This window comes from Podarcis erhardii (genome assembly GCF_964252035.2).
Source record: "Podarcis erhardii genome assembly, chromosome: 1".
Lineage (NCBI taxonomy): Eukaryota > Metazoa > Chordata > Lepidosauria > Squamata > Lacertidae > Podarcis > Podarcis erhardii.
The window spans coordinates 32175916-32192002 of NC_138497.1; the positions used below are offsets into that span (position 1 = coordinate 32175916).

A 16087-nucleotide genomic window follows, 5' to 3' on the forward strand; every position below is an offset into this window, starting at 1 on the left:
AAGTTCTTGATGAACTTCCGATAGAAGTTTCCGAAACCCAAGAACCTTTGCACGTCTTTCTTAGTTTTCGGTGGTTTCCATTCCAGTACCGCTTGAACCTTGCTAGGATCCATGGCCAGCCCCTTGTCTGACAACCGGTACCCCAGGAATTCCACCTCTCTGGTGTGAAACTGACACTTCTCCAGTTTCACCCACAGCTGGTTTTCTTGCAGTTTGCTCAGTACCTCTCGTACATCTCGCACATGCTGCTCCTCATTCTCTGAGTACACTAGTACGTCATCTAAGAACGCTGCGCAGTTCTTGTAAAGCAATGGTCCTAGGACGTGATTCATGAACGATTGAAAAACAGCCGACCCCCCCTGGAGGCCGAAGGGCATAACGAGGTATTCAAAGGCCCCCAAAGGGGTGAACATAGTGGTTTTCCACTCGTCTCCCTTTCTCATACGTATCAGGTTGTACGCCCCCCTTAGGTCCAGCTTGGTAAAAATTTTCCCTTTCCTCACCCGGGTCAGAATGTCATCGATTCTGGGCATGGGGAAAGCCACTGGTTCGGACACGGCATTTAGGGCCCTGAAGTCTACGACCAATCTCGGTTTATCTGTATTTTTTTTGTCCACAAAAAACACTGGGCTACCCCCCACCGCTCGTGACTCTCTGATGAACCCTCGCTTGAGGTTCTTGTCTATAAACTCCCTTAACTCCTGCATCTCCCTGTCTGACATTGCATACAGCTTGCCCACTGGCAATTGTGCTCCTGGGAGTAAGTTGATTTGACAGTCAAAGGGTCTGTGCGGGGGTAGTTTATCTGCTTCCCTTTCGCTGAAGACATTAGCCAAGTCGGCGTATTGTCGTGGTACCCTCCCTTGGTCTGTTACTTCCATCCTTGCTAGCGTGGCTTGGGTGCCTACTTGGCTCTCCCTCTCCGTGCAATGTGCCAGGCAATGCGCTGACCCAAAGGAAACCACCCTCTGGTGCTATCCCACTAGCGGATCATGCAGTGCTAGCCAGCTCATTCCCAAAATAATGGGCGCTCCTCCCAAGGTGGCTATATTAAACGCTATCAGTTCTGTGTGCCTTGCCACCTTCATTATCATGGGGACAGTCTGCTGGTTAACTTCTCCTCCCAACAACGCCCTCCCATCAATCGTGGTCACCTGCAGAGGGTTATTTAAGGGGATAGTCTGTATCTGGTGTTCGGCTGCAAACTCCTTACTCATAAAGTTGCAGGAGCTGCCTGAGTCCAATAGCGCCTTCACCTTTAGTGGGTGTCCGTTTGCCAGCTCTAGCAACACCTCTATTACAAGAGCTGGTCTTGGTGGTTCCGGCGTGGGCACATTCACTGTTCCTTGGCCTGGCTGCTGTGCCCCGATGGTGGCAGCCAGGCGTTGGCTTTTACTTGCTCCTTAGCACCCTCCACCTCCTCCCCAACAGCTCCCGCCATCCCTGGCCATTCCTTTCTTTGCGGACAAACTCTGGCAAAGTGACCTGGCTGTTGGCAGAGAAAACATTTCCTGGCGCCTTTTCCCTCCTTCTTCCGCCCTTCACTGGGGTTTGAAACTGCGCGCGCGCGCGCTGTTCAAATTTCCATCGGCTCTGCTGGCGGGGAAGGCTGCTCTGGAATCTCTGGAATGCGGAAATCCCTCCAATGCTCCCCTTTCCCTTCCCGCTTCTCCAAGGCTCTGGCCTCCTGGCGTGCTCCTATGGCCAGCGTGGATTTAGTCAGCTGGTCCATAGACTCCGTCCTGGGCGCCCGGGAAAGTTCGTCTTTCACTGCCGAAGATAGTCCTTCTTCGAACAGCATTTGTATCGGTTCCGCTGACAAATCCCAACTTAATTTATGGATCAACATGGTGAACTCAGTCCAGTACTCACGGACAGATCGGTTCCCTTGTTTACACGCCATTAACTGTCTGCGCGCCACCCCCTGCTCAATCTCGCTGGAGAACATCAAATCCATGGTGTGAAAAAACTTCCTTGTGTCCTTTAGGACCTCATTATTGGCTGCCATTAGGGGTCTCACCCAGTGTTTCGCCCCCCCCCCTCGAGATGGCCAATCACAAACGCTACCCTCGATTCCTCATCAGGAAAATCATCAAACTGCAGATTGAGGGCATATTGCATCTCTGTCCTAAAGGCTTGATAGTTCCTGGGATCACCCCCAAACTTCTGCACCAGTCCTGGCACCTTCCTCGAGAGTTGGGTGGCTTTTCCCTTTTCTGCATCGTGAGCCCTCCTCTCCTCAAGCCTAGCCGTTTGCAGAGCTAACTGGACCTCCAACATCCTGTACCTTTCTTCCAGGCTTGGACCGGCTGCAGCTGCTCCCCCTTCTCCGGCTCCGGCTGGGTTGCTCATGATGCCTCTCCTTGCACAAGCTGCTTTCAGAGACTGTCGGATTGCTGTGATGGGATAATGAGCTGCTTGTGCTTAAAAGGGTTGGTCCCTCAGAGTTTGCTCAGCGTAGCCCTTTGGCATGGCTCCGTCAGTCGCTGTTAGAATCCGACAGTGGGCGTCTGCGGAAACGTTTCCAACATAAAAGCTGTTTAACGGAAACGCGTCTCCTGGATTCTCTGCGTGACAGTTTCCGGCGAGGGGTGGGGGTCCCTAAAGGGGGCCTTGATACCTCCTCACTGTTCTCACTGGAAGTATCCCAGAGCCTCCCCTCCGACTCCCTTTCCCTTGGAGCTCCTGCTCCCCCCCTACTGGTTCCCTCTTCTGCTGCAGAGTCTCTCCTATTCTCCTGGAGCCTTTCCACCACCTGTTCTTCCGATGGCAGTTCCCTGGCAGAGGCTCTTAACTCTTTTCCAAGTCCCTTCTGCAGGTCTTCTTCATATTTATACATGCACTTTACTTTGTCTTCTGCTGATCTTGTTCTTAATTTCCTTCCTTTGATGCTGAAGAGTAGATCTCGGGGAAGCTCCGACCTAGCAATGTTTTTATTCCTTCTCGACAGGTCAGCCAAATCTCCGTAGTCAAAACTAAAATCCAAAAGATATTTCAGGACATGTTTCAAAATCCCTCCAAATCTGAAAGTCCCCACAACTCCAATCTCCTCCTGACTCAGGTCCAGGTCCCAAAGGTCAGTAAATCCCTGCATGAGGTGATCTATCCAACTTTCCTTCTCCAGTCCAAGCAGGGCTCCAATCCTCAAAATCTGACTTTCTCTGAATTCAATCATAGAAGGCAACAACTTATCAAATTGCCTCTGTAAGGCTGGGGCTCTCTCCCTCTCCACTTGTATTACTTTAGGTTCAACAACAACAACTTTCTCCTTCGCCTTCTCCACAGTTTGCCATGTCAAAGTAGATTCCTGTATCGATTCCTGAATAGTTTCTGTATAAATGTTCACTTTTTGTCCCAAATTAGTCACTTTTTGTCCCAAGTTATCAATTTTGATAGTCATCAGATCCGTCTTCTTGTGGAGCTGTTCCAATGAATCACTTATCTTACATAATGCAATCACTAAGGCTTCTTCTGTTTACATTCTTAACCTATCCAAGGTCAATCCCTGGTTCTCACAGTTTTTTATCTTGAAGCTGGAGATTCCACCAGCTCAACTCTTGTAACAGTTTCAAAGGCTCCCTCTAGAGGGAAACGATTTCTATTTGTATCAATCCTTTTAAGCACAGTTCAAGCAATAAAATTAGTTTCAATTTTCAGTTACTTTTACTCCTTTTTAAACGCAGAAGGAGACAATGGAAACAATGTATTTCTCTTATTTAACTAGCTGTCAAGATACGTTTTATTCACAGTCAATGAACTTTCCCAAAACGTCAGTCTTACTAGCAGCCCATTTCCAGGTTCAGAGCGGTGGTAATTTAACTTTCTTCACTCTCTCCTGCAGGCTTATGCGATCCCAAATTTCCCTCCCTCTTCTCCTGCTTCCAAGGGGGGTTTAATGATTTTAGCCGATGGAAGTTTAATCCTTTACAGAGGACTTTCCAAGACTTTAGCTTGCTAGCTCTTTGCTTCAATCTATTTACAAAAGGGGAAGGCGGACTTCCTGTTTGATACCTCCCCGTTTCGGTGCCAAATTAAGACGTTTAAAAATCCAATTTTCCGTTCTACTCACGGGTAATTGTTTAGGATCAAATTGTCCACAGGAAAAAGTCAGCACTCTCCGGCAACAGCAGTGTGGCTTCACTCCATGAAAGAAGCAGTCAATTTGAAGCACCGCGCCGCTCACCCCACGTCGCTCAGGATCCACAAAACCAGGTCTCCCCGCGAGTAGGGGAGGCGCAAAAGGTGCCAGCTGAATCCCACGTTCACAGGCTTCTCCTGCCTGTGATTTTTAGTGGGTCTGATTTCCACAGAGCAAATTCCTCCCGATCAGAGGAATTCCGCCATTGTTGGAGGCGCCAACCTGGAAGTCCTCCTGGTTGGCTAGACATTTTCAATCAATATATCCCTTCCACAGACACCTCTGTGATGATGATGGCTTTAAAATATCCTGTTCTTCTTCAATAAAAGAGAAAAAGGGAGACCAGATTGTGTCAAAGGTATCTTTCCCCCCCTTACATTCTGGAGTCATTGCTTAACTTATCATGTGAAAATAATTAGGATAAAGTGAAGTTATTCTCAAGACAAAAAAGGAGAGACCCGGGCAGAGCTGAGTGTGTGGCTAGGCTTTTGCTATCTTAAGTAGTAGCTTCAAGTGATTCTGTTTCCCATTCAACCATTATGTTGTACTCAGGAAGAAGAAGAAGAGTTTGGATTTGATATCCTGCTTTATCACTACCCTAAGGAGTCTCAAAGAGGCTCACAATCTCCTTTCCCTTCCTCCCCCACAACAAACACTCCGTGAGGTGAGTGAGGCTGAGAGACTTCAGAGAAGTGTGACTAGCCCAAGGTCACCCCAGCAGCTGCATGTGGAGGAGTGGGGAAGTGAACCCAGTTCACCAGATTACGAGTCCACCGCTCTTAACCGCTACACCACACTGGCTCTTGTATATTGCTCAGATGTCTGCTCCCGTGCTTACTGAAGAAGACCCTTTGACCCAATTTACCTTTGTCTATGGTTAATTTAGGATGCCTTTCCGGGACTTCCGGGTTGGTGCCATCGCCGAATGGTGGACTCCCTCCGAGCTCCGGAGGGAGCCTGCTTGGCAGGGGCTGGGTCCTACCGCGCAGGCGACGCGGGGACCTTCAAAAACCATGGGCGCTGAAACCCATGGACATGGCGACTCGGCTGGCACCTTTTGCGCCCCCCCGACCCGTGAAGGAGCCTTTTTAAAGGCTGCGGAACGGGTGACGGGGGGGTGGTGCTTGTGGAGTTTGGAACAAACAGGGTTAAAACTCCGTGGTGCCCTGCATCTGGGAGGGGCCGGAAGCAGGGCCCTACGTCACAGGCTTTGTCTGTGAGAGTTACTTTCAGTTCTCACTGAGAGACAGAGAGAGACGCAGCTCAACCGACAGGCTGTGTCTGTGTGCTTTTGGAAAGCACGGAGGAATGCCTTTGGAATGGCGGAGGTTTCCGATGGACTGATTTATGGCTTGTAAATAAACGCTTCTAGAGATAAGAACCGATCTGTTTTTTGGACTTGATTTATCCCTTTCTCACATGGACTCAGGACCGCTGCATTTACTCTGCTAGGCCAGCTCAGAGCTTCCAGGGATACGGAGCTGAACTGGGAAGCTTGCTGGACCCAATATCCGCAAAGTGCTTTGAGTCCTCCGCTTCCCCTGCCGAGCGAAGCCGCATGCCATTCGACGGAGAGCGCTGACTTCTTCTATTGAAAATTTGGACTTAAAAGAATAACCCGTGAGTAATTGGAACCTGGACTAAAAAGGGGGATAAATTTTTAAAAAAATTCGGCGCGAGCGGGGGAGGCGCAAAAAGGAAGTCAGCCCCCCCCCCCGTCGTAGAGGAGTTAAAGTAAAGGATTTGACAATTAAGATCGAGCGCAACCCTATTTTGACAAGGTTATTAACTTCGCGATGGAAAATTATAAGACTGAGCTGGAGGAGAAAAGTGGAATTGAATTAAAAAGCAACCCCCCCCCCCCCCGGAATCCTGGGAGCGATTTGTGAGAGCGCCGGGAGAAGAGAAAGAGAGGTTTTGACAGCTGTCAAAGAGCTGTCAAAGCGGAAGAACAAAAATGAGAACTTTGTTACGAGGACTTTGGCGGTTACATTTGTTATAAATTGGATACAAATTGCTTAAAACAAGGAATAACAAGTTATTTTGACTGGTGGGCGTGATCTGGAAGGGAACTGAGTTATTGCAATCCACCTAGAGGAGCTGAGGGATATTACAAGTATTGTTGGCTTGGAACTCGAATAGAACTTTTTATCTCCTGGGAAACTGCAGGAATGGAACACTATTTTGTCTACAGAGGTCTACACACTAAAGGAGACAATAGATTTATCTATTGAAGAATGGAAGGGACTTGGCATAATGTTTTGTTCCTGAATAACAGAGCCTCTGCAGAGGAATTAGCAGCTTTTGGAATTAGAACATTTGTGCAGGAGAGCAGGAAAAAAAAAAAGGAGGAGAGGGATTAACAAGAACAACAAGAACAACAAGAATTGGATAAAGTTGGAAGTGGGAACATTTGGGACATCCAGATTTGAAAAGTCTAAGAAATAAAATTGGAGTTTTTACTCCTAAATATAAAAATCTGGATGGAAGAAATGGGCCTTTTTGAGATAGACTCCTTCCAAGATTGGACATTCGAAATTAAAGATGACTGGTAAAGGACTATGGCCTAGATAGATGTGGGAGCTCCAGGAAGACATCAGACGTTGATGAACATTGGGAACGCAACCGGGAAAGGGGGGAGGGAAATTTGGAATCCAAAGGGTGTAAAATTATATTTGATTATCTTAATTATATTTTTACAATTTTATTTTAATTAATTATATTTGATTATTTTAATCTGTATTGTATATTAAAGGAGGGAACGCGCGGAAGGGAACAGGTCGATTTTAGGGGATGGGAAAATATTTTTAAAACTGGGCTAATGATAATAAGTTCAAAATCTGGGATAAGAATTTGCTGAATTCATTTGTAAGAATTGGAATACAAGAGGGGGAGGGGAGGGGAAGTCCTGGAAAGATGCTACTGAAAATAAGATTTTAAATTGGGATGTTTTGTTCTTTTTATTTTTTTTGTAATTGGAAATTTCTAATAAATATTATTTAAAAAAAAAAAAATTAGGATGCCTTTCCAAAGAAAGCATCTTTATCAATGTTGTGTATAGCATAGGTAATGTGTGAGGCTGAATTGCCCACTAATTCATGTTAAGAGTCGTAGCAGATGCAACTGGTCAAGATACAAAAATTCAAACACACAAGATGGCGCCCTTTTACTCTGTAGTGTTAAATATGGAAGATTACTATACCATTCCTTCTGGAATATCAATTACAAATACCACTTAGACCGTCCCACTTTACTAGTCAACTTGCATTGCAAGATGGTTCACTGGGGCAACTGCCTCGTTCCTGCACTGTTGGCAGGCCAGCCATCAGGCCAATTGCTCACCAATTACTGTGCTCTTCCTTACTCATGACAAGGCAGGTGCATCTTTGCCATCTCTGTAGTTTTACATAATAATGATGATAATAGACTAGAATTGATATAGTTGTACAATTATCAAAGCACTTTGTGAACAGTACATTATCTCGAAAAAAGCCCCTTCAGGATCTCTCTTGGCCAGGAAGCAGCGTATACATTTAAGTAATAATAGATTTGTATCATCACCATATTGAAGACAGTAAGGCTGTGCATGTGTGAGAGAGAGAGTCTTGCCGAACGCCATCTAGCAAATTCGTTGCAGAGGTTAAATTTGAACCAGGGACTTCTTGACCTGTAGATAGCTCAGTTGGTTAGATCAGCTTCCTAGCTGGAACACTAAACCAATGGTGTCTGGAAAACCTAGAATGAAATGAATCCCATTTTCCATTCCTCCCTAGTGCAACGGATTGACAGGCTGTGCCCTAACTTTCCATGCAATGCATTACAGTCATTGTAAAAAGAATGCTCCCCCACCCTTGATCTGTGGGGCTTGTCAGCTGAGAGAAATGTCGTTGTCCCTGAGAGGGGGCAATGACAATAAAGATATTATTATTATTATTATTATTATTATTATTATTATTATTATTATTATTATTATTAGAAGTAGAGTCTACATTTGATATCCCGCTTTATCACTTCCCGAAGGAGTATCAAAGTGGCTAACATTCTCCTTTCCCTTCTTCCCCCACAACAAACACTCTGTGAGGTGAGTGGGGCTGAGAGACTTCAGAGAAGTGTGACTGGCCCAAGGTCACCCAGCAGCTGCATGTGGAGGAATGGGGAAGCGAACCCAGTTCACCAGACTACGAGTCTACCGCTCTTAACCACTACACCACACTGGTATCCTGTAAAAGTGACAGAAGATAATAATAAATTATTGATACTTCAACAAAAAATAAATTCATGGGCTGACACCTGACACTCTCCTCTCCTTGCAGCCTCATTCCCCAAAACTGCTCTGGGGCGTCACCCAACCCTCTGGGGCAGATTTCAGAGTTGTTCAAAGGGCTGCATGGGGAATCTGGTCCAGCAACAGTGTCCATTTCACTGACACAATGTCCTCATTGCATTTTGCTTTTTAGAAGCAGAAGAGAAGAGAAGATTATGGATTTGATATCCCGCTTTATCACTACCCTAAGGAGTCTCAAAGCGGCTAACAATCTCCTTTTCCCTTCCTCCCCCACAACAAACACTCTGTGAGGTGAGTGGGGCTGAGAGACTTCAGAGAAGTGTGACTGGCCCAAGGTCACCCAGCAGCTGCATGTGGAGGAGTGGAGACGCGAACCCGGTTCACCAGATTACGAGTCCACCACTCTTAACCACTACACCACACTGGGAAGATGGTATAGGGAACTGGGCAGGAGGCAGCAGTGCTCTCTTCTTTCTCTCCCACCATAGTCTTGTGATGGCTGGAATTTCCCAAAATTGTGAAGTAAAATGGTACTGGTTTTCTGTTGAATAGGGCGCACTGGGCTCAAGTATTTCTGCAGGTGACTAGGTTCAAGAGTGAGCACAGCACTTGAGGGGCACTAGAAGTACAGCACCGCTTCAGGTTACAGACGCTTCAGGTTACAGACTCCGCTAACCCAGAAATAGTACCTCGGGTTAAGAACTTTGCTTCAGGATGAGAACAGAAATTGTGTTCTGGCAGCGTGGCGGCAGCAGGAGGCCCCATTAACTAAAGCGGTACGTCAGCTTAAGTTTCAGGTTAAGAACGGACCTCCGGAACGCATTAAGTTCTTAACCCGAGGTACCACTGTATGGGCCAGTTCCTTGCATGCCAAGAGTAGAGTGATTGGCTCTCCCCTTCACACCCCAATTTTAACTCCTCCCAGTTGAATTCAATGTAGTTATGCAATAAAGACTGGGACAGTGATTTTAGTCCCTTATTTGCAGCTGCCTCTTCATTGCTGCCTTTGTGGAAAGAGACCATGCAGCATACGTGCACATGACAGCCTTGGCGACCTGCCCATTCCTTTGATGTCCATTGACAACACAAGCACTTCTCAGCTGCCAGCCTAGTGCCAACAAAGCCAACATCCCAGGTATCCCCCAGAGCCTAAAAGTCAGGCTGAGTCGTTGTTGTTCTTGATTACGGAAGACTGAAAAGTGTGTAACTCTACTTTGGCTTAGATTGCTCTGTGCATTGCGGTGGTCAGGAGATAGATTACGACCAGGCTTTGTGCTCATTGAGCAACTGAGCTGCCGGTTGGTACAGCCTTTCCTGTGACTGTAACCTCTCTTTTTTGGGGTGTGGGGGGAGAAGTGAGTGTGATGAAAAGCAAAGAACAGCAAATCTTGGGGATTTTCCTAGGCCAGGCCTTTTGCTGCTGTTCTGACCCTCTTCTGTCACGCTCTCATATATCTACCAAGACTGTTCCCTTCGGAGGCTTGGGTTGTGATTATACGGATTGAGTCTCAGCAGGGCCGCAAGAGGGAAATGAAAATGTTATTTGCCTTAACCGCTGCTTCTTCATGGCCTGTGCTGCCTTGTGCGGCCATCAGAAGCTGCTGTTTTGCCGAAGTCAAACATTCTGAAGGGGATGAGCTTCAGAGCTCCTTGGTCAGTTGGGGTGTGTGTGTGTGTGTGTGTGTGTGTGTGTGTGTGTGTGTTCAGCTCCAGTTTTTGCTCCTTGGGGCTTTCAGTCAGCACAATGTCTACCCTAGCCTCCGTTAAAGCCTGTTTGTGAACTGTGTCTCCCAAGCCCGCCTTTGCTGGGTAGTGGAACAAGAGAAAGTCACTCTATTAAGGGCTTGCATACTCTCCAACATTTCTCTGATGAAAATAGGGATGTCCTATTCCATTATTATTATTATTATTATTATTATTATTATTACCTCACACATCTGATTGGGTTGCCCCAGCCACCCTGGGTGGCTTCCAACATATATTAGAAACATAATAAAACATTAAACATTACAAAACTTCCCTATACAGGCTGCCTTCAGATGTCTTCTAAAAGTTGTATAGTTACTTATCTCCCCGGCTTGGGGGTCGCATAACTCCATACCCTCCAACATTTCTCCAATGAAAATAGGAACTTCCTAAGGAAAAGCGGGACATTCTGTCATCAAATCAGAAACTGGGACGGCACCTGTAAATCTGGAACTGTCCCTGGAAAATAGGGACACTTGAAGGGTCTGGGCTTAGGGAGTACTGTTGGTTAATGCACCTCTGAAGCAAGAGAATTCCTGGTTAAGGCAGTGAAATGGGAAGATGGGGGAGGGGGGGGAACCTACCAAGGAAAGGAAACAACATTTTCTTGAAGCTGCTAAAAGATGTTGTTTGGCTCTCTCTAAAATCCAAGCCACAGGACGAGGGAGGCAGCTACTGGCAAAGTGAGACATGATTTATGAAAACAGTGAAAGGACTTGGAGAGGCCTGGCTTCTGTAGCTAGCATTTTGCCAGATAATTTAAGCCTTCATGTAGGAAGGCAGCCTGGAATGAGCTGGATTCCGTTCCAATCTGCTTGAAGCTTTAAGTGCAAGTATATGAGCCATTGCCCTGCACCCCATCTGGCTAGGTGACGGACTGCCAGATTGCCTGGTGGTTTGCTCTCATTATAATACTGCACAAGACAAACAGGTTTGAGCCAGGATGTAGTGGGACACTTCCAAGGAACGTACAACCAAGTAAAGAGAAGGTCTCTGCATTACATGTTTAGCCTTCAAGCATCTGATACATTGTCCACCCTGCATCTGCCCTATAGTGATGGCACATCACTATATATTATTATTATTTATATAGCCAATCTTTACAGCCTGCATTGTCCATATGGCCAGAACAGCTAGCAGAATGGCAGCATAAAATATTGCAGTACACTGACATCAAAATATAAGACTCATGCATTTAAAAACATATTGCTTAAAATAATCCACAATGCTCTTTAAAACTTTTTTTTTTTTAAGTGAAGAGAATGAATCCCTTTGTGTTTATCTTTAGTGAACAAGGAAGGGGTGAAATTGTGCTATAGGATGTTATCCAAGTTAAGGGATCTCATGAGCGCTTCCCCCCAACGGAGACCGTGAGATTTCATAGATGTGCTGTTCTTGAGCCGTCAAAAAAGCAAGCCGAGCTGTTTACATCCTTACGGGAGAGAAATGATTGGGGGCAAGACAGCACACTATATCCTTGCCTGGCTTTTTGACAAGTCCACTTTACACTTGAGCAGTAAGATTGAGATCAAATGGAAAAAAGGAAATTGGTCTTTCTTGTGCTGCTGTCTGGCCGCCACTTGGAACGCCGGCAGAAAAGCCTGCAGCTAACTTCCTGCCTGACTGTTTCTCTGTTTGAGGCCTCTCCATAGTTACAGTTCCCAGTTGCAACAAGTCCATGCTTGTCCATGCCTTTCCAGATCCCTTTGAATTTCTTAAGGGCATTACATTGTGGCTGGCCACATGTCCATCAAAGTCACCCAACCAGGCTAAAGCTACTGCCAGTCACTTTGGGTTTGCTTAGCCTGATGGATGGGAACTGCTTGCACCTTCTGCCTTCCTTCAATCTTCTAAATGGCTTTGCACTTGACAATTATGCCTGATGGTGTCCTCAGAGGTCTGAATTCTCTCTGTGTGTAAGGGACGGGGGCATCTCCAAGATGATCTGCTTCAGCAAAGTCATTATTTCCAAATCCCCACCACTTCTACTTCCTGTGGTTCAATGGGCTGGAGGAAATGCCAGGCGAAGGCACTGCAAGCAAAATGTATTAGAAATAGCAGAAGATAAAAAAGGCCCCCTGAGATGTGAATCTAACAAGGTCTGCACATCTTCCCCTCTCACGACAAGAAAATGTGCAGGATGAATCTTAACTCCTATGAAGCTACCTGCTTTTGAGAATATAGTTCCCACCAGTGAATCAAACATGTGACATTCCTGCAAATCTGAGACCCGCTCTAAAAATTATGTTTGCAGACCCTCCAAGTGTCCCTCTTTTCCAGGGACAGTCTCAGATTTACAGAAGCCATCCTGGATTCTGATCCCAGAATGTCCCGCTTTCCTTTAGGATGCTCCTATTTTCATTGGAGAAATGTTGGTGTGTATGGTAAAGGTAAAGGGACCCCTGACCATTAGGTTCAGTCATGGCTGACTCTGGGGTTGCGGCGCTCATCTCGCTTTATTGGCCGAGGGAACTGGCGTACAGCTTCCGGGTCATGTGGCCAGCATGACTAAGCCGCTTCTGGCGAACCAGAGCAGCGCACGGAAACGCCGTTTACCTTCCCACTGGGAACTGCCGACCTTCTGATCGGCAAATCCTGGGCTCTGTGGTTTAACCCACAGCGCCACCCTGGAGTGTATGGTAAGTCATCCCTATTTTCGTTGGAGAAGGGTTGGAGAGTATGTGTTTAGAGTTCGATGCCTTCTAATAAAACCAACAGAAGGTGATGCCATGGGGCCTGCATGATGTTCAGAATTCAGAGCTGGAAAAGAGGAGACTGAGGAGATATGGTAGCCATCTTCAAATATCTCAAGGGCTGTCACATGGAAGATGGAGCAAGCTTGTTTTCTCCTGTTCTGGAGGGTAGGACTTGAACCAATGCCTTCAGGAGACAAGAAAGGAGATTCAGGCTAAACACCAGGAAGAACTTTCTGACAATTAGAGCTGTTCGACACTGAAACCGTCGCCCTCGGGAGGTTGTGGGCTCTCCTTCCTTGGAAGTTTTTAAACAGAGGTTGGATGACCATCTGTAATGGATACTTTAGCTGAGATTACTGCATTGCAGGGGGTTGGACTTGATGACCCCTGGGATGCCTCCCAACTCTACAATTCTATGAATCTATTATTATATATGTGAATATAAAGCATAGATCATAAAGACACCAGAGTCTCTGCTGTTTCTCATTCCAAAAGGAAACACAAATCCTGAATAAGTGCCTGGAACCCCTGGAATCTTGCACTGCTTGGAGACTGGGGTAGTATGCAACAGTATTGGGGAGGGTCAGAGACAGTGATCAGTTGAAAGGAAGCTTGCTTAAATAAAGTTCCTTGTTTTAGAATACTCCTCCTTGATCCTTAATGATAATGAACACCACTTGAAACATCTACAGTGGCTAATATCCTCCCCTGCCATACCTGACCCGCTGTTTCAATTCTTTGCTCTCCTCACACACAGTGTGGAAATAAGATATAAATGATTCCTTGCAATTAAGTGGCTGTATGTAGGTTAGGCTGCAGAGAAAAATTTGACTGGGCAACGGTGGCACAGGTGGCATGTTATGCATGTTAAGTAAGCCCTTCTTCCCCACCCAGTGCCGGATTTACGTACAAGCTAAACAAGCTATAGCTTAGAGCCCCACTCTCTTGGGGGCCCCAAAAAAATTAAAGGAAAAAACCCCTGGATATACATTTCCAAAATATAAGATAAAAAACAAATAAAATGAAACCTACATACAGAAACAGTGTTTTGTGTTGTCTAGGCTCCTATGATGTAAGTAATGGACCCCGCCTGCTCCCTAAAATATCACTGGTTTCAGTTCAGCAATTACTTTGATAAAATACCTATTATGTTACAGTATGTGCAAATGGCTTTAGATACCTATTAGGTCCAGAAATTACCATATCACATATATTCAACACAAAAAACAGCAACAATTTGTTGCTGACAAAGGACAGCTGGACATATAAAGGGCCCCGTTACCTTCAGTAGCTTAGGGCATCATCAAACCTAAATCCGGCCCTGCCCCCCCCCCCATTGTGTACTTGAGCAAAGTTTGCAAACTTGAAACCTGATGCAGGGCAAATGATAGGCCGTTGGATGAGGCCTGGAAGTGATGCTTTCTCATCTCTTTGCCTCCAGCTAGTGAAGGCTTTGTGAAGAGTTGTTGTTTGTTCTGACATTTAGAATAGATTAAAAACCGTTACAGGCTCTTCTGGAAAATTTTAGAATGTGAAGTTATTGATTTGGAAAAACCCGACATCAGTTTTGTATATGAGCAGGATGAAATTCTGTCATGAGCACCAAAACTCAGGTCTGGGTCGCTCCAGCACTAGACACCAAGCAGCTCATGAAGAATTGAAAATACAATTGGCACCATGCACAGAACAAAATGTTTTGCATGTCACTCTAAATGTTTGAAAATGAAATTTGCAGGGGCAAGCAAAAAGATTAAACTTACATATAGCTGGTATGGCACGTATGTGGCAGAGAACTGGCATGAACAGAACTTTCAAGTGACTATCACAAACCTGGTAGCCCTTTAAGTCATCTCTTGGCATCTCCTTGTAGGGGAATGTTATTTGGTGCTTCAATTATTTTCCATAACAAGTTCTAGTAACGCTAGCAAAGTGACAATAACACCACAGGAAGCCTGGCATGTGGGCTTGTTTCTCTGTAATGCAAGAACAAGGAAAGCATATTATATGCACTCATAAGCTATTCCATAAATTTTGGAATGCTTCTCCATATCTTTACACCTTTTCACATATTATTTTTTCAACGCCAAAGACATTTTAAGTATGCTCCTGAAATGGAACAAATTTGTTTGCAAAACCTGACATGCAAATATACTCATGATGACGTCATCATCTAGGTTTGTCTTGTGTAATATGTGAAGCACTCTATGTAATGCTGCAATTTCACCAACTCTAGCTTGGATGTCCAGTTTGTGCACTCTTGGGGGTTGACCAAACCAGTTGAGTCCCTGGATTCCTTTAACGGAATACCCTTCACATGTTCTCCCACCTCTGTCACATGAACCAGTGGCTATCCGCAACATTGCAAGTTGTGACGATTTGCTACGCGGCAGGTGAAAACCCAAATGGCAACAGCCGATCAGCCAAGTGGGGGAAATTCCTGCTGTGCCCCAATCCTAACGACAGATGACACACGACGGCATAGTAAGGTTAGTCGCAAAATGCCCTAAATATAGGGAGAGGTGGGCGGGTGTTCCGATGCACACACCGAAAGAGGAAGCTCTGGGTCATGAGCACGGGTCTATATAGGTCGCTTGATCTGTTTGGACTGTGCCCCATTGGCCAGATTGAACCCAACATCGAGGGACCTACCAATCAGGTGTTGTGGCTGACCAATCCTTACCCACCCACAACACAGAGGATCGGTCTCCAGGTCTCACCACAACACGTGCCCTCTTTTAGGGAGGACACAATTTGTTGTGCCCTTCTCCATGTTTTCACATATCAACACAAATCTTCTTGAGGTTTTTTTGGTTTTTTTGGGGGGTTTTTTTGGTTTTTTTTTGCAAACCTACCAGTCTTAATTTTGTGTGCTACTGGTTCCAAATGGAGGCAAAAGTATCCTCAAGCACATTCTCCAGCTCAGATGTTGACTATTTTGCAATCTATAATAATTTGAGTGTTTTTTTGCTGTGCTAACCCTATGGCTAATTATAGAAACTGCTGATTGGGGTTTTTTTAAGCAGGGGTTAAAAGAACTGCATTTCGCAACTTGAAATGTACTGCCTCAAAACTTATCAGTAATACTTTAAAATATGCAGGCATTATTTGTGTTATACTCAGAACCTTTCCTTGGTTTAGTTAAAATGATTGATGCTGGAGACTGGACTGCTGTTTTTTGCATTTCCAAAGTGAGAGCCCACTTACCTGAGAGTAAGCCCTGTT

The 16087-nt window shown here is 45.6% G+C and overlaps 1 long non-coding RNA gene across 2 annotated transcripts; it reads right to left on the reverse strand.

Annotated features, from left to right (window-relative positions):
* Positions 1 to 12825: 12825 nt before the first annotated feature.
* Positions 12826 to 15804, reverse strand: LOC309349040. 2 transcript variants are annotated; one of them, XR_014159629.1, is made up of 3 exons: positions 15718 to 15804; positions 14696 to 14838; positions 12826 to 13049 (listed from the first exon to the last, which is right to left on the reverse strand). It is a non-coding gene; the product is annotated as an uncharacterized lncRNA (long non-coding RNA). The 2 variants fall into 2 exon arrangements; XR_014159630.1 differs by having other exon boundaries at positions 14626 to 14838.
* Positions 15805 to 16087: the final 283 nt, after the last annotated feature.